Source organism: Helianthus annuus, chromosome 6 (assembly GCF_002127325.2).
Source record: "Helianthus annuus cultivar XRQ/B chromosome 6, HanXRQr2.0-SUNRISE, whole genome shotgun sequence".
Classification (NCBI taxonomy): Eukaryota; Viridiplantae; Streptophyta; class Magnoliopsida; order Asterales; family Asteraceae; genus Helianthus; species Helianthus annuus.
The window spans coordinates 28,854,027-28,873,294 of NC_035438.2; the positions used below are offsets into that span (position 1 = coordinate 28,854,027).

The 19,268-nt window shown below is 39.8% G+C and overlaps 1 long non-coding RNA gene across 1 annotated transcript; it reads left to right on the forward strand.

Annotated features, from left to right (window-relative positions):
- Nucleotides 1-381: 381 nt before the first annotated feature.
- LOC110929266 lies at nucleotides 382-9,375 on the forward strand. Its single transcript, XR_002586972.1, has 2 exons — nucleotides 382-456; nucleotides 9,094-9,375. It is a non-coding gene; the product is annotated as an uncharacterized LOC110929266 (long non-coding RNA).
- Nucleotides 9,376-19,268: the final 9,893 nt, after the last annotated feature.

Here is a 19,268-nt window from a genome sequence, read left to right on the forward strand (position 1 = left end):
TTTTATTTTTCAGCATTTTAGTTAGTTTTATTTTCTTAGTTTAAAATCTTTTTCTAACATTTTGATTTGATTAGAAGTTGAGGATAAACCGGTACTAAAAACTCTTGTGTCCTTGGACGACCTCGGTATCTTACCAACACTATACTACGTCCACGATGGGTGCACTTGCCCATATGTGTGTTTAGTGTTAGTAAATATCGTGTTTTATAAATTTAAAACTTGACTAAAAGTGTAAAAAGGGTTTACAATATACACCTAATATATATAACACCTCACACACATCAGGAGCGTACCCTCCACAACAAGGGTATCCCCCGCAAGGATACCCACCTCAACCTGGGTATCCCCCTCAAGGATACCCTCCACAATAAGGGTAACCCCTCCCACCGCAACAAGGGTATCCCCCATAAGGATACACACTACAACAAGGGCACTCTGCTCCACATAGTTCAGGAGGTAAGTTGTTTTCATCAACATCATACTTCCGTTTTTCTCAGGTTTCATATTTTACATTGTCATGCCAATTCACAGGTTAAGATAGGGTAAATTTCATTTTACGTCCTTTAAGTTTAAGAAAAATTTCAGGCGCTGTCCTTTAACCAACGAAATTACAATGGATGTTCTTTATGTTTTAATTTCTTTACAGCAGATGTCCTTTATATTTTAATTATAACAACCCTCGGTAAAACAGACATCCTCATAATAGTTCCGACACCCTAATATATTTTAAATATCTCAATGTGTCTTTATATGCACCCCGTATGTGAAAACCGAGCCCCAAAATAGATTATACTATATAAAATAAATAAAAACAATAATTATTAAGTTGAGGCGGGCCGCGTAGGGCCTCACCTCAAGCTTAAGCGGGCCGCGCGAGTGTGTACCAGGATATCGCCAAAACCCTTAGTTGATGCGGGCCGCGTACATGTTTGGGGAAGTGAAGGCGGGCCGCGAGCGTCCTGATTTGTGGCATGACCCGGAGCCGACACGTGTCAACACCGTGTCAAGTCTAGTGATGAGTGGGCCAAGCTACGCCGTTGACTTCATTTGACGCGGGCCGCGTGAACCCGGCCCAAATCCCACGCGGGCCGCGAGAAACCCCAGATCAGATCCTATAAATAGCACGCATCGGCTTCATTCGACGATCGCTCAAATCTTTCTTTCTTTCTAAAATTCTGAAGTAGTATACACTATAGCCGGGTATTATACCCCCTAAAATAGCGAGGTTCTGCTATGATGTAAGTATTATAACCCCTGGAGACGTATTAGATACGCTGCCCGATTGATCTAGGGTTCCGTAACGGCTGTCGTGGTTCTGCCCGACGTAGTCGTTGGAATGCCGTCTCGGGGAGGGTATTACTAATGTTAAAATGGGTTATTATACTAACACACGTGCATCTGTGTAATTTATAGATTATCTCCAGGAAACCCTTACGAAAAACCTAAAACAGCAATGTGAGTAATCTCCTTTTTGTTAACTGTTTTACAAAACCTTAAATACCTTTCCATGCAAATGACAGTTATTGAGTATTTGTGAAGAATACAATTATAGTGGGTATGTTGGGGTTTTGTATACAAAATTGGTTACTGGCGTGGTAACATCCCATATGTTGAGTATGACCGTACCACTGATGTTAATTGTGATGTCTTGGATACAAATGTAATTGCGGATGTGCCCTCAATACTGCAAATTGGTTTTTACTTAAACTTGATTAAATTGGGATTCACTCACCAGTATTTCCCACTGACAAAATGTTTTTAAAACGCGTTTCAGGTAACAATATGTGAAAGCCAAATAGAAGCCAGCTGGACAGCACTGAAAGCTTGGAAAAGTGGCAATAAAGTTACCTAAGAATAAAATGGATATTTTTATTAAATAAATAGGATTTATTCCTATGAAACGTGTGTATTGAAAACTTGGGTTTTTACCCATATGTTTAATGTTATAAAATGTGGTGGTTTACTCTGATTAAAATATTTCCTAACTACGATCCTGATGAAAATTTCCGCTGCCAAATTGGATAAATAAAATGTGATACCACCGAAACTGGCTCACGGCCGCCCGTTCCCGGGAGATAGGGATCGGGGGCTGTGACAGAAGAAGGTGGTATCAGATCCCTACAGGAAAATGTGCCAATGCCCAACTTAGGAGCTTATCCAGGGTTAGATCCTCAAGATCCCTACAACATTAGTGATGCATATGTTAGGGAAATTTTAGAGAATCCATACCCGTACCAGGCCCCTATGCCTCCGTATCAGGAACCCATACCTCAGTTTCCAAACCCAGTCCTAGAACCTGCACCCCCAATGAGTGCAGAAAATGTCCAGGAACTTAGGACTTTTGGGGAGGAAATTTTAGAAAGCAGTGATCGAATGCGACAGGTGGGAGAGCGTCTCGTCTGGAAGTATGACGAGCGCAATATGGATTTTTGGATGAATCCATATCAGTGAACGTGATGACAGTACGGTAGTAGTAATAATAATAAAATAATATATGTGTGTATGTGTTAAAAAAAAAAAAAAAACTACGGATGCATACTATTAGTATTGTAGCTTTACATTTCAGTCGGTACTGTAATTTTTATTTCTGTACTGGTGTGTATTGATGCATAGTATATAAAAAAAAAAGTAAAAGTCGCAATGCTCGACGCTTTTGGTTAAAAAGTGCGTGTCATGTGATTGGCTATATATAAATATTATTTGTGATATTAATATTTGGTAAATGTCAAAAATTCAGATGGCCGACGCAGGAAATCAAGAAAATCTGAATAACGATAACCAGAGTAACATTAAGGTGGTTAATGAGAATTCGGACAATAATAACAACGAAAACCAAATGGATAATAGTGCCGTTCAGCATATAGTGGCACAAGGAATTATAGATGCAATGCCATTTATTATTCAAACAGTTCAGGAAGCTAATAATAAAAGTAAGCATAGCAGTAAGCGACCAACTGAACCAGAAAACAGCGTGAACAATGGACCCATACTTCAAGCGCCCGTTCCCAAAAGAAGAAGAACCATGCCACATGGTTGTTCTTACAAGGAATTCTGGTCCTGCAAACCAATAGAATTCTCGGGCAATGAAGGACCCATTGCAGCTTTACGCTGGATAGAGAAAACTGAGGCAGTTCTGAAAATAAGCAAGTGTGCTGAAGAAGATAAAATAATGTTTGCTTCAAATCTGTTTAAAAATGCAGCCTTAGAATGGTGGAACACTATCCTCCAGTCAAGAGGAAGTGATAGAATTTATAATATGGAATGGGAAGAATTCAAGAACATGGTAGAAAGGAAATTCTGCCCTCCCAATGAAAAAGAGCAGATAGCAAATAAGTTTCTGAATCTAAGAATGACCGGGGTAGATAGTAAGGGTTACACTACCACATTCTTTGAATATGCTAGAATAGTACCTACCCTTGCATCACCTGAACCGGTATTAATCTCCCGTTATATCTGGGGATTAATTGGAGAGATTAGACATGTAGTCAAGGCAGCTAGACCCCAAACCATAGAGGAAGCTGTAGAACTAGCCAATACCTTGACAGATGAGTTAATTCGTACTAGAGAAGAAGACCAGAGGAGAAACCTAACCCAAAGGCTTACTCAAGAATTCCGTTCTGGGAATTCCAATCGTAGGAATGTAGGTTTTACCTCTGCACCCTACTGCAAAGCCTGCAGAAAGAAGCATTCTGGAAGATGCTCTACTTACTGTAATTTTTGCTAGGCCCCAGGACACAAGGAAGAGAATTGCAAGAAGAAATCCAGTAATGGAATGTGTTTCAATTGTGGGGAAAAAGGTCACATTAGGACAAACTGTCCGAAATTGGCTCCAGCTGCAACAAACAAAAATCCTAAAAATGCCAGAGCATTCGTGCTAACTACAGAGGAAGCCAGGATGATTCCAGACGTAATTGCTGGTACGTTTTTAGTTAATGATATTTTTGCTAAAGTATTATTTGACTCTGGTGCAAACCAAAGTTTTATTAATACTTCGTTTTGCAAACTCCTAAATCAATCATTAACTAAACTACCACAAGAATGTCTAGTAGAAACAGCAAATGGAGAAACCGTTAGAATTTCTGAAATCTTGCAGGGAGCGAGAATAGAAATTTTTAATCAAAAATTTATTGCAAACCTTTACCCAATGAATCTGGTAGGATTTGATGTCGTATTAGGAATGGATTGGTTAATAGCCAACAAAGCAAATATCTTATGTGATCAAAAGTCAATTCAGATAAAATCACCAAGAGGTGAAAAGATCACAATTAAAGGAGATAAACCCTTTAGATCCACTAAATTCATCTCTGTGATGAAAACTGCGAGTTGTATAAGAAAAGGATCTATAGTGTATTTGATTTCGATAATCACTAACACTAAAGAAAAAGAATTAAAAGATATTCCAGTAGTATCCCAATTTTCAGATGTTTTTCCAGAAGAATTGCCAGGATTACCGCCAGACAGGGAAGTCGAATTTAGAATCCATCTGCTACCTGGAACAGCACCGATTGCCAAAGCACCTTACCGTTTGGCACCCGCAGAAATGCAAGAACTGAAGAAACAATTAGACGAATTGTTGGAGAAAGGATTCATACAGCCAAGCTCATCGCCATGGGGAGCACCGATTTTATTTGTTAAAAAGAAGGACGGATCAATGCGTATGTGCATTGACTACCGTGAATTGAACAAAGTCACGATTAAGAATCGGTACCCATTACCGAGGATCGATGATTTGTTTGATCAACTTCAAGGAGCTCGATTTTTCTCTAAAATCGATTTAAGATCAGGATATCATCAATTAAAGGTACAGGAAGAGGATATTCCTAAAACCGCATTCAGAACAAGGTATGGTCATTATGAATTTACTATCATGCCATTTGGTTTAACCAATGCCCCAGCCGCATTTATGGACATGATGAACCGAATATGTAAGCCATATTTGGATAAATTCATAATTGTCTTCATAGATGATATTCTAATTTACTCTAAAAGTAAGGAAGAGCATGCAAAGCACTTGCATTTACTTTTAAGTTTATTAAGAAAAGAAAAGCTTTATGCTAAGTTTTCAAAGTGCGAGTTTTGGTTAGAACAGGTACAATTTCTCGGACATTTAGTTAACCATGAAGGAATTCATGTAGATCCAACAAAAATCGAGGCAATTACCAAATGGAAAACCCCAGAGTCACCAACTGAAGTTAGAAGTTTCTTAGGATTGGCCGGTTATTATAGAAGATTTATTCGAGATTTTTCTAGAATAGCCATTCCTTTAACTAAGTTAACCTGTAAATCTGTTAAGTTTGAATGGGGACCAAAACAAGAAGAAGCCTTTAGAATCCTTAAGCAAAGATTAACCCATGCACCGATACTAGCATTACAGAAGGAACTGAAGACTTTGTAGTCTTTTGTGACGCTTCTAAGTTAGGTTATGGATGCGTATTGATGCAACGTCAAAAGGTTATAGCTTATGCATCTAGATAGCTTAAGAGTCATGAAGGAAACTATTCAACCCATGATTTGGAATTAGGAGCCATAATCTTTGCCCTTAAGATTTGGAGACATTATCTTTATGGTAGTAAGTTTACCATATTCACTGATCATAAGAGTTTAAGATATGTCTTCGGGCAAAAAGAGTTAAATATGAGACAGAGACGCTGGATGGAATTACTTAGTGATTATGATTGTGATATCCAGTATCATGCAGGAAAAGCAAATGTGGTGGCTGATGCTTTAAGTCGAAAATATCACGAAAAGCCAAAAAGGGTACGTTCTCTTAAATTAAATCTACAAGTAGATTTAAACAATCAAATTAGAAAAGCACAAGAATCAGTAATCAAGGAGGATACTGAAAAATTAAAAGGAATGATTAAGGAATTAGAACAAGGAACAGATGGAATTTGGAGGTTCCATAAAAAGAGAATGTGGATACCTAAATTAGGAAAATTACGTCATCGTATATTAGAAGAAGCCCATAAGTCTAAATATACGATGCATCCAGGAAGTGATAAAATGTACCAGGATTTAAGGAAAAATTTCTGGTGGATAGGAATGAAAAAGGATGTAGCAACTTATGTTTCTAAATGTTTAACTTGCTCACAAGTTAAAGCTGAACATCAGAAACCCTCAGGATTGTTACAACAATTAGAAATACCAGTTTGGAAATGGGAATTGATAACAATGGATTTTGTTACCAAATTGCCTAAAACAAGAAAAGGTAATGATACAATCTGGGTGATTGTAGATAGGTTAACCAAGTCAGCTCATTTCTTACCAATGAAGGAAACCTTTAGTATGGAACAATTAGCCAAATTGTATGTAAATGAAATTGTTTCATTACATGGCATTCCTTTATCAATTGTTTCTGATAGGGATAGCCGTTTTACCTCTCATTTTTGGTCAAGTTTCCAAAAAGCAATGGGAACCAGGTTAAATCTAAGCACAGCTTATCATCCTCAAACGGACGGACAAAGTGAAAGGACAATTCAGACAATGGAGGACATGCTTAGAGCTTGTGTAATTGATTTTGGAGGTAATTGGGACGAACACTTACCTTTAATAGAATTTTCTTATAATAACAGTTATCACACAAGTATCAATGCTGCACCATTCGAAGCACTTTATGGACGAAAGTACAGAACCCCAGTCTGTTGGGCAGAAATTGGGGAAAAACAATTATCTGGACCTGAGATAGTACAAGAAACAACTGATAAAATTATTCAAGTCAAGGAACGACTGAAAACAGCACGTGATCGCCAAAAGAGCTATGCTGATAACAGACGCAAACCATTAGAATTTCAAGTGGGAGATAAAGTGTTATTGAAAGTCTCTCCCTGGAAAGGAGTGGTAAGATTCATCAAAAGAGGAAAGCTTAGTCCCAAATATATTGGACCTTTCAAAATTCTTAAAAGAATAGGACCTGTAGCCTATCAGCTACAACTGCCAGAAGAAATGGCAGGAATACATGATGTATTTCATGTATCCAATCTTAAAAAGTGTTTAGCTAATGAATCACTCGTAGTACCTCTTAAGGATATAGAGGTTAATGAGCAACTCAAGTTTGTGGAGAAGCCTCTACAAATTGAAGATAGGAAAGTTAAAAATCTCAAGCATAAGAGATTAGTTCTGGTCAAAGTAAAATGGGACTCCAAAAGAGGACCCGAGTACACGTGGGAGCTTGAATCCAAAATGCAAAAGAAATATCCATACTTGTTCCAGTAGATCTCGAGGACGAGCTCTAAAACAAGGTGGGGAGAATATAACAACCCTCGGTAAAACAGACATCCTCATAATAGTTCCGACACCCTAATATATTTTAAATATCTCAATGTGTCTTTATATGCACCCCGTATGTGAAAACCGAGCCCCAAAATAGATTATACTATATAAAATAAATAAAAACAATAATTATTAAGTTGAGGCGGGCCGCGTAGGGCCTCACCTCAAGCTTAAGCGGGCCGCGCGAGTGTGTACCAGGATATCGCCAAAACCCTTAGTTGATGCGGGCCGCGTACATGTTTGGGGAAGTGAAGGCGGGCCGCGAGCGTCCTGATTTGTGGCATGACCCGGAGCCGACACGTGTCAACACCGTGTCAAGTCTAGTGATGAGTGGGCCAAGCTACGCCGTTGACTTCATTTGACGCGGGCCGCGTGAACCCGGCCCAAATCCCACGCGGGCCGCGAGAAACCCCAGATCAGATCCTATAAATAGCACGCATCGGCTTCATTCGACGATCGCTCAAATCTTTCTTTCTTTCTAAAATTCTGAAGTAGTATACACTATAGCCGGGTATTATACCCCCTAAAATAGCGAGGTTCTGCTACGATGTAAGTATTATAACCCCTGGAGACGTATTAGATACGCTGCCCGATTGATCTAGGGTTCCGTAACGGCTGTCGTGGTTCTGCCCGACGTAGTCGTTGGAATGCCGTCTCGGGGAGGGTATTACTAATGTTAAAATGGGTTATTATACTAACACACGTGCATCTGTGTAATTTATAGATTATCTCCAGGAAACCCTTACGAAAAACCTAAAACAGCAATGTGAGTAATCTCCTTTTTGTTAACTGTTTTACAAAACCTTAAATACCTTTCCATGCAAATGACAGTTATTGAGTATTTGTGAAGAATACAATTATAGTGGGTATGTTGGGGTTTTGTATACAAAATTGGTTACTGGCGTGGTAACATCCCATATGTTGAGTATGACCGTACCACTGATGTTAATTGTGATGTCTTGGATACAAATGTAATTGCGGATGTGCCCTCAATACTGCAAATTGGTTTTTACTTAAACTTGATTAAATTGGGATTCACTCACCAGTATTTCCCACTGACAAAATGTTTTTAAAACGCGTTTCAGGTAACAATATGTGAAAGCCAAATAGAAGCCAGCTGGACAGCACTGAAGGCTTGGAAAAGTGGCAATAAAGTTACCTAAGAATAAAATGGATATTTTTATTAAATAAATAGGATTTATTCCTATGAAACGTGTGTATTGAAAACTTGGGTTTTTACCCATATGTTTAATGTTATAAAATGTGGTGGTTTACTCTGATTAAAATATTTCCTAACTACGATCCTGATGAAAATTTCCGCTGCCAAATTGGATAAATAAAATGTGATACCACCGAAACTGGCTCACGGCCGCCCGTTCCCGGGAGATAGGGATCGGGGGCTATGACATTAATTTTTTCAGATAACTTATAATGTTCAAACTTAGAAAGAAAACTAAACACATGGTATTTCTTAATTTTCTAATAAATCAAACAGACGATGTTAACTCGAAATTTATAACACTTAATTGAAATGAATTACACAACTGACTGATTGTGGACTGAAAAGGAAAACTTGACGATAAACAAAACTGAAATAACATAAACAGGGAGCGGTGGCTGGTGCTGCAAACGGGTCATAGCGGGTCATGGGGAATTGGATAATACAATTCGCTGAATTGACCGTGAGCTGCTGGTATATTCTTGGTGCTAACATCCAAGGAGATGAATTGACCCGTTTATGTAACAAAAAACACATCAAAACATGTTTGCATGTTGGATTGATATTGAACGTAGTTGTCATCATTTCTTTGGGTGATTTTTTAGAAAGTGGAATCTTGCGGTGAAGAAAAAGAAACGGAAAAAGAAAAAGAAAGCTCACCCGATACTGGATCCACCTGAAGTTTGAAGCTTTTCAGGAAGACGGTCGTGGTAATAAGTTCACTGGATACTGTTATTTATCCTTTTTCTAAAATTTGAATCCCGAATATTTTTTTACCAGTCATATCTGCTTGATATTCACCCGTTGTATTGTTGATTTGCGTTTACAAGTATGTATGTTATTTTTGCTTGATCCGCCAAGTCTCAATGAAATCAGTTAAGAGAATATATGTAAAGTGTTCATTATATTCCCACTTAATTTACGCTGGTGATACTACAAATTAATCATGGTAATATATGTGAAATTGGAACCAAAACTGTATATATTTGACTTTTATGTCAGATTATAGGATTTTTACAATTGATGGACTTAGGATATAAGACGTCCAAATGTCCAATACAAAAACTTAAGTACATGGCTTTAATATAGAGTCATGGGTTTGGTTTGCAAGAAAGACTCAAAGAGATAAACTTGAAAAGTAATTGTGCGTCAAACTAATGAAGAAGTATAACAGTTATTAGTGGAAATTATTATTTTGATACTCAATTGCTCATAGGCATTCTTATTTCTCATTTCTTATTTCAACTCAATTCATGGTATAATCCATTTCTTTATTATAGATTAACAAAAGACCTAATGGTGATTGATGTTGGCTCTAAGCTTTTGAAAGTAGGCTTCACAATTCCAGATCAAGCTCCTTCCATGGTAATATTTAAAATGCCCTTTGAATCTCAATGTCTTAAGTTTGAACTTCATATTGGCTGTTGTATAATATGTTTTTGTTGTTTTACAGTGTAATTTGTTGTCTAATGTGTTTGATGTATGAGACATGTTATTCCAACTCAACTGAAAGGCATGAATGATTTAGGTTTGACTCAACAACTTTGATAGAACTTTATGTGAAATTATAATTGAGTAGATGTGTATATATGTTTCGTCAAGTATAAGCAACGTAAAAAGGCTTAATTTTGTTAAGCATGCTTTGTATGTGCATATCCAGATTCTCACAAAAGACCATGTGGAACTCCTCCTGAGTATAACCAACTTCCAGCATTTAAGTCAAAGATGATATTGCAATTTCTTTTCCTACCATTATCATTGTATGATGTTAAATTCCAGGTTGCATTTTTCAATCAAGTGTTTTAAGAAAGGCTAATTTGGGTGATCAATCAAAAACGTAATTTGAGTATAGAGCACGTGTGTGCTTGTAACACCTCGAAATTTTGTGTCCAATAATGTGTTAACACGTGTCATGAGTTTACACGTGGCATTAAATATTTAATAAAGGACTAAAGTTGACAAACCTTGAAAGTATGTAAATTCGAGGGTTATAAATGTCAACGAAGGGTAAATATACTGAATAGTAACCCTAAACGATGCTCGTACCTTCAAACGAATAAATCATGGATCGTACGGGGCAAAACGCGAGAGAAAGTGAGAGATTACGAGCTACAGGGGTTAATTGTGTCAACATGTTTAATTTATACCTCTGAGTGACCCTTTGACGAACCCGAGGCTTTGTAACAGTAAAATACGCTCACTAGAATATACTATATAAATTTCGTGAAGTTCCGTTTTAAAACGAGAAAGTTATGATCAAATTCGTATGCGAGGGGTTAAAAGCATCAACAATAAAAGTTAAGGCTTTCCGGATAGTAATTAAACTAACCGGGGACTTAACAATGCGGGTAAAAGTCACTAGGCCCTTAATGGTAAATAATCGAGGGCCAAATCGCAAAGTTACCCCTTCGAAACCGAAAGGTCAGGTTAATGATTACAAAAGATTTGAAAATCTTGGAAATCAGACCTCAGGCGGGCCGCGTTGATGAAATAAGCAAGTTAATGCGGGCCGCGAGCCACCTGTTGATTCGTTTACTGACTTGAAGATTCAGGCGGCCCGCGTCCGAGTTGCTGAATCCTAATGCGGGCCGCGTAAGGACCCCAGATGCAGAATACTTGGACAGACTTGCTGTTTGAGCTTGTGAACGATCATTGAGGCAATTAATGAAGCATGGGCGCCCTCTACATGACCCCTAGCACCCAGGGCCACCTGCTGATCATCCATGATCCATTGTAGGGTGATGTGTAATGATCCTAAGCCTAGTTTTTCACAATAAAAGGACATACATTGTGCACAAATGAAACACACCTCAAATCTGCATTCTAGATCATCTCTGGAGCTCTCAAGCACTCTTCTAACATCCTAAGTCGTGCACCAAGCTTCAGTAAGTGTGTCTACCCTTTTATGGCTTAGTTTTTGCTTAGTTTAGCTTAAAAGTCAATCCGTCGTAGTTAACGATTGACTTTGCGATAAATCACAACTGGTCCAGTGATTTGTCGAATCAAAGATAGTTATATGATGGTAATCATGTGGGCATTAAACCCCTTAAAGGGCACCCTCTGATTCCCACTCTAACTAGTCCGAATGTCGAGTCAAACGTGCTTAGAAAAAGTCAACAGAAATGCTATTTTGCGATTTCTTGCATAATCAGTAATGTAGATGATATGTAACCTGTTTAAACACTCATAAAATATGATAATAAGTATATAAACTAGTCTAAGCTTGTTTGATCCGACCATTTACTGTTTTGACCCGGTTCGGAGCCGAAAGTCGCAAAAGCTTTGACTTTTGCTTTGACTTCAGTTCTGACCCGTTAAAGTTTGATTTAGATATACCTTAGGACCCTCTTAGGACCAGGTTACATGATGGTACAACCCTCTGTGACCGGTTCGTTGTTTGTCCGAGTCTTTTACACATTTCCGTTAAATGCTTAAAAGTTGACCGTAACGCCCTTTTTAATTTAAAACGAGAATTTCGGACATGTGAAAGAACCATAACCTTAGTTACTGATTTCTAAGCATGTCCCTAAAATTTCACGTCAATCCGAGGTCCAGAATAGGAGTTATGCTAAATAGCGCAAATTACGGAAACTTTAGTAATTTAATAGCGCAATGAGCATAACGCCTATCTAAACCCAGATTTCGACACCAAACCTTTTACTCACTGATGTAAATAATATTTTGGGATTTTTAAAGATTTTTAATTATTTTTAACCTGCTCATAACCTGCGGTTATGGCAACGGTTCGGTAAATACCGAATATACCCTTTTCGGCCATAACTTGAGTTCTATAAGGTCTTTTGACCCGATTCCAGTTGCTACTGACTTTAAATAATAAATAAAGTATTTTAGACTTTATAAACTGTTCGGGAAACTCAGACTTCCTGTAGAACTCAGAAACCTCTTTTATAATCTTTAAAAAAGACCGAAATACCCCTATGGGGCATAATATGAACTTAAACTCGTTACGGGCATTATGGAAGGTATCCTACTGATACCACAACCTCTTTAAGGCATATTGACTTAGGAAACCAGTGTAGGACTCTTACGGTTACCCGTTACGCCTTTTGCGCGCACGGTTCGGCTTATGTAACTAGTTTACATAAACTAGCCGAAACGGGTCAAACCATATTGTTTTGACCCCCAAAATCCATAGTGTGATTATTATACCCATATAAAACAAGTCTTCAAACTTTTTGGGTCAAAATCACATTCCATTCCCGGTTTTCGCCTTTCGCGCGATTAAACCGTAACTATCCGTTGAAACTGACCGGTCTAAGCTACGGCTAAATTAAAGACCCGTTAGGATTCTAATAGGTTAATTTAAACCTTCGTTCCAGATTAGGAGACCAGTAAAAGCTATCTGCAATTAATTTCGATTAAGGATTTATACTTGCAAAGGTAAATACTTTTAACTTATTTTCCGTTATACGGGCTTGGGTTACGGTACATAGTATACCGCTTGATCGGGCATCAAATTCTCCACCGATTGAGTGGGTAATTGAATAAATTTGATCGGCTCGTTTAAACAGTCTTGTTACTTAAAAGCCTTTGGGGGGTTAATGACCATGTCCCGGATATCCCTGGCATCATTTTACGAAATGGTCACGACCTAAGCGCGGAGTGTAGGCGTACACTCGTCAGTGCATAAATAGATCGCTGTGGTGTGTCTATTGATCTTTAACCCGGACTTGATCCGGGCTACTGAACGCATAAGGAACATGTAATTCGTTCACAAGATTATATATTTAAATAATTCTCCCAAGTTATAAAAGAATTTGTGCCTTGTGCATTCAAATCAATTTTAGTAAACATTTTTCAAAAGTGTCGGTTGAATGTATTTACCAGTGTAAACTGACGTATTTTCCCAAAAAGATTAAATGCAGGTACTAAACGTAATTGGCTAGCTATATCTCCTTAGCATCTTAAAAGAGTCTCGCAAGCTTAAGGATGTCTTCGTCTGTTGAACAATACTTTTGTTATTATTATTGATCCCCTGTGGATTTTATTTCAACAATGGTGATACTTTGATATTACAGTAAATGTTGAAATATATTTATCTTTATGCTTCCGCTGTGCATTCATATATTGTGTGGTTTGACTATATTGTTGCCAACTACGTCACAATAATCCCCCACCGGGCCCACCGGTGAGACACGTGGAAATCAGGGTGTGACAGGTTGGTATCAGAGCCAACACTGAGTGAATTAAACACTAGCCTTCGTGTTTAATCTCAGTTACACAATTGCACATACTTGAGTCTAGACAAGAACATAGGACAAATTCGAATTGTTATTCCAGTTTGTCTTTTTATTGTTTATTGTTATTAAAGTTTTGAAAGCAGGAATATGCCACCTGCAATCAGACGAGGAAGAGGAGGAAGAGGCAGAGGAACGATTATTACTCACAATGATCACGAGGCTGGACCTTCGAACATACGAGCTCCTTCCAGTACAAGGAGTGAAGAACCACAGAGACGAAGAAGAAACCTCTTTGAACCTGCGAGACATTCTACCTCGCATAGCTCAACACCCTCATACTGCCATTCGTTTGGACCAGATTCGGAAAACAATCCCAATAACCCTCAACCATCCTTTATACCTCTCCAGCGATCTGCTTCGCATCGTTCTTATGGCGATCCTTCACCTTTCTTCGTAGGACAGTTTAACCCGGTGGATTATGTCCAAGAGCCAATAGGGTATAACCCTTTAGGACCAGAGGATCACTTTTCTGAAGACAATGCAGTGGATATGGACGAGGATACAGACCCCGTCGAGCCTGCAAGGGGTACTCCCAACCATCCAATCGAGATTTCTGATGGGTCATCCTTCCATGGAACACCCTATCAAGGTCCCGACATCTACCAGGCGTGGTTTGACCAATGTAATTGGTACTTTACACCCTCACATCATTTCTCGCCTCATAACCAACAGCAACAACAGGATCCTTCTGAGGATTCGCGGTTTGTGGCAGTTACGCCACCGCCACCGCCACCGGTTCAACCAGTAATTCCAGATCCGCCAAGACGTAGAAGATCAGGCGCACGGATGTCCACCCGAGGAGGGGAATTCCATTTCAGCACCCCTCGCCACTCGAGTGCGAGTCACTTTCCGTCAGTACCTGAAGAAGAACCACAATTAGGGGAACCTTCTGGTCACCCTGCAGAGGTGAATTCTGCACCAGTTGCACCACCTCCGCCACCATTCGGATATGACAATCCGATACCAGCGTACGGCGCTTCCACGGCGTACAATCCGTTTGAGCAGCCGACTCACAAGCACTACAACTATAACTATGATGCCGATCCATATATGGTAGCGGCTAATTATAATGCCCTCCATGGAACCTCTTGGAGACCAGATTACTCAGCTCATGGGTATCCAATACCTCCTAGACCTCCGGTTCAGCAACCGTCGCAGCAGCCACGTTTTTCTCCACCGGAGCAAGAAGAAATACTCCACCGTTTAAACCGTGTGGAACGAGACTTCGAACAAGAACGAAAGAGTAATCGTGGATTTCTCAAGGGCCTAGCAAATCTACTAAAAGGGAGGAAGAAACGAGATCATTAGTCTCCTTATGTATTATTGTATTTACAATTTAGTCCCTGCGTGGACATTTATCGTATTGCAGTCCCTACGTGGACTTATCTTTTAGTCCCTGCGCAGACATCTATCGTGTATTTGGTCCCTGCGTGGATATGTTTTGCTATAAACCTCTGCGTAGGTTATTATTTATTTAAAAAGTCCCGTTTAGGGCAGCGTGTAATCATATTTGAAGTTATGGAATGTTATGTTATAAATTTCATTTTTGTTATTACTATATATGAAATAAATCAAAAATCATTCCTTTTAAATTTAAATCTGCCTAAATAAAGAATCTTAAGAGTGAAACCTAGCCAGGTGTCTTTATAAGATCCGGCCAAGATGGTAAGACCTGATTAAAAGATTCAGATTCCCTGTTAACCTCTGTAATCATGTTAACGTTCGTGGCAGATGTGATTCGTTAAAAATCGCACGCGTCATTCTTGTATAAGAATCCTTCTAAGGATTCCAAAGCCCAAATTAATGATTTATAAATCATGGGTTAAATCGTCAATAAAGACGATAACTTATTAAACATCCATTAGTGATGTGGTGCCTACGGGCCAAACTTATTAAACATCCATTAGCGATGTAGTGCCTACGGGCCAAATTACAAAACATCCATTAGTGATGCCGTGCCTACGGGCCATAATTATTGTCATATAAGACAAAAGGCAGTGGTAGTCTATGACTCCATGTCAGAAAAGGTAAAGGACTATGGTTCGAACCTTCATGCCTTGATTCTCTGAAATCCCGGTTAATATTATAAAAACGTCCTCGTGACTAGGCTTTTATGCCACTAACAATATTATTTGTAATTAGGATAAGTATGTTCAAATCCTAAATAAAAGTGAGTAACAAATTAACCAGATATGGTCTCAGTTTACCATGGTTAATGAATTGCCATAAAAGACAATTCCATAATAAACTCCTAAATAAAATTTTTCGTTATCTTCTGTAGCAGATTCAAGTTACCATGGCTGATCCAAGTGGGGAGAATAGTCATTCGAAGGAAGACGAATACGATAACGCCCAGGTTCATTTGACGGGCGCAGAATTGAAAGCTCTTGTCGACAATGTTGTTAAGGCAGCCCTGGATCGACAATACGAGGAGTATACTGAATCCCGGAGCAGAACCATATCCAAACCACACTCAAAGCCGAAAACCCACTCAAAATCTAACAGCAAACCACCATCTAAGCCCAAAAAGGACGATGATAATCACTCATCTAATGAAAACAGTGTCCGTCCAGAAAGAGTGTATACTGACGCATCGCGCGCCAGGGGCTGTACCTACAAGTATTTTGTATCTTGTAAACCCCGAGATTTCACCGGGGAGAAGGGCGCGGTTGATTGTATGACGTGGCTAGATGAGATGGACATCGTGGTGGACATCAGTGGTTGCGCAGAGAAAGATGTGGTAAAGTTTGTGTCACAATCATTAAAGGGCGAGGCCCTGGCTTGGTGGAGGTCTCTGGTTCAGGCCTCGGGGAAGTCTGTTTTATACAGCATGACATGGGAGGAATTCATTTCTCTCATCAAGGAGAATTACTGCCCTCAACATGAGGTTGAAAAGATCGAGACCGACTTTCTATCGTTGGTTATGACGAACCTTGACTGTCAAGCTTACCTCACGAGCTTCAACACGATGTCCCGGTTGGTTCCGTATCTAGTAACCCCGGAGCCAAAGAGAATAGCTCGTTTTATCGGTGGGTTAGCCCCCGAAATAAAGGCAAGCGTGAAGTCCTCTCGGCCAGCGACCTTTAGATCTGTAGCCGACATATCTTTGTCCCTTACTCTTGATGCGGTCCGACAAAGATCGCTGAGGAACAAGGAGGCTGAGAAGAGAAAGCGTGAAGATGATACTTCACGAAGGTCGGGCAAGAAGCACCGTGGAAACGGTGACAACAAGAGAGGGTCTGAGTCAAGGAGGGATAGGCAACAGTCTGGTGAGAAGCCCAAGTGTAAAAATTGCAAGAGACATCACTTTGGAAAGTGTAGACTCGAATCAAACTCGCAGACTCAGTCGAAGTCGTATGCTTGCGGGTTATGCAAGTCCAAGGACCACAAGACCGTGGATTGCAAAAAGATAAAGGATGCAACCTGCTACGGCTGCAACGAGAAAGGGCACATTAAAAGCAACTGCCCTAAATATGCCAAGAAGCCTGAAGAAGCCAAGAAGACCAATGCAAGAGTCTTCAGGATGGAGGCGAAAGAAGCAGTGCTAGACGATAACGTGATCACAGGTACTTTCCTCGTAAATGATATCTTTGCAAGAGTACTTTTTGATTCGGGCGCTGATAAGTCTTTCGTAGATCATAAATTTTGCAAATTGCTGAATATGCCTGTCAAAACCTTAAATGTGAATTACGAGGTAGAGCTAGCAGATGGCACCATAGAAACCGTCTCCACTGTGTTAGATGGATGTGTGATATCCATTAAGAACCACTCTTTTCCTCTATCTCTACTTCCCTTTAAATTGGTCGGTTTTGACCTAGTATTGGGTATGGACTGGTTATCTCACAACCAGGCTCAAATCGTCTGCAACAGAAGGCAAGTGGTGATAAAGACTCCGTCTGGTGAATCGCTTACCATTCGGGGGGATACCCAGTACGGATTGCCTGAGCAAGTGACTATGCTCAAGGCTTCAAAATGTCTAAAGAAGGGTTGTGTCATTTACATGGCACAGGTGATTATTGAAGAGCCTAAACCGAAGATAGAAGACATTCCCGTCATTTCGGAATATCCAGAAGTTTTCCCTGAAGATCTACCTGGTTTGCCACCAGATAGGCAAGTGGAATTCAGGATCGATATCATCCCTGGAGCAGCACCTATTGCTAGAGCACCTTACAGGCTAGCACCAACCGAAATGAAGGAGTTGAGGACCCAGCTGGATGAACTGCTAGCTAAAGGTTTCATCAAACCTAGTTCGTCTCCCTGGGGAGCACCTGTCCTGTTTGTTAAGAAAAAGGATGGATCGATGCGTCTGTGCATCGATTATCGCGAGCTTAATAAGGTCACGATAAAGAATAGATATCCCTTGCCAAGGATCGACGATTTGTTCGATCAGTTACAAGGGGCAAGTTATTTCTCGAAGATTGATTTAAGGTCAGGCTATCATCAACTGAAAGTCAGAGATGAAGACGTACATAAAACCGCATTTAGGACTCGTTACGGTCACTACGAGTTCCTAGTGATGCCTTTTGGGCTCACTAATGCACCGGCTGCGTTCATGGATCTCATGAATCGCGTCTGCAAGCCGTACTTAGACAAATTCGTCATCATTTTCATCGACGATATTCTTATCTACTCGAAGAACCGAGCTGACCATGAGAAACACCTTCGTTGTATTCTCAAACTTCTACATCAAGAGAAACTCTATGCCAAATTCTCCAAGTGCGAATTCTGGCTTCGAGAAGTCCAATTCCTTGGACATATTGTCAGCGAGCGTGGTATTCAAGTAGATCCCGCTAAAGTTGAAGCTGTCATGAATTGGCAAGAGCCAAAGACTCCTACAGAGATTCGTAGTTTCTTGGGGTTAGCAGGATATTACAGGAGATTCATTGAAAAATTTTCAAGGATTACTGCGCCCTTAACTTCTTTGACCAAGAAGAAAGTAAAGTTCGTTTGGGGCCCTAAGCAGCAAGAGTCCTTTGATATTCTGAAGCAAAAGCTGAGCAACGCTCCTGTGCTGACATTACCTGAAGGTACCGAAGAGTTCGTAGTTTACTGCGACGCATCACACACTGGCATGGGATGTGTGCTCATGCAGAAAGGCAAGGTTATTGCCTATGCTTCGAGACAGTTAAAGGTGCACGAAAAGAATTACACCACCCATGACTTGGAGCTGGGTGCCGTTGTGTTCGCACTAAAACTGTGGAGGCATTATCTGTATGGTATCAAGTTTGTGATCTATTTTGATCATAAGAGCCTTCAACATCTGTTTAATCAGAAGGAGCTAAACATGAGGCAACGCCGTTGGATGGAGACTTTAAATCATTATGATTGTGAAATCAGATATCATCCCGGCAAGGCGAATGTAGTTGCTGATGCCCTGAGTAGAAAGGAAAGGGTAAAACCCATCCGAATCAATGCCAAGAGCATTGAAGTGAAGAATAATTTGATTGAAAGGTTGTTAGCTGCACAGAGGGAAGCTGTGTTGGAAGCTAACTATCCTAAAGAGAAGCTGGGAGTAACTG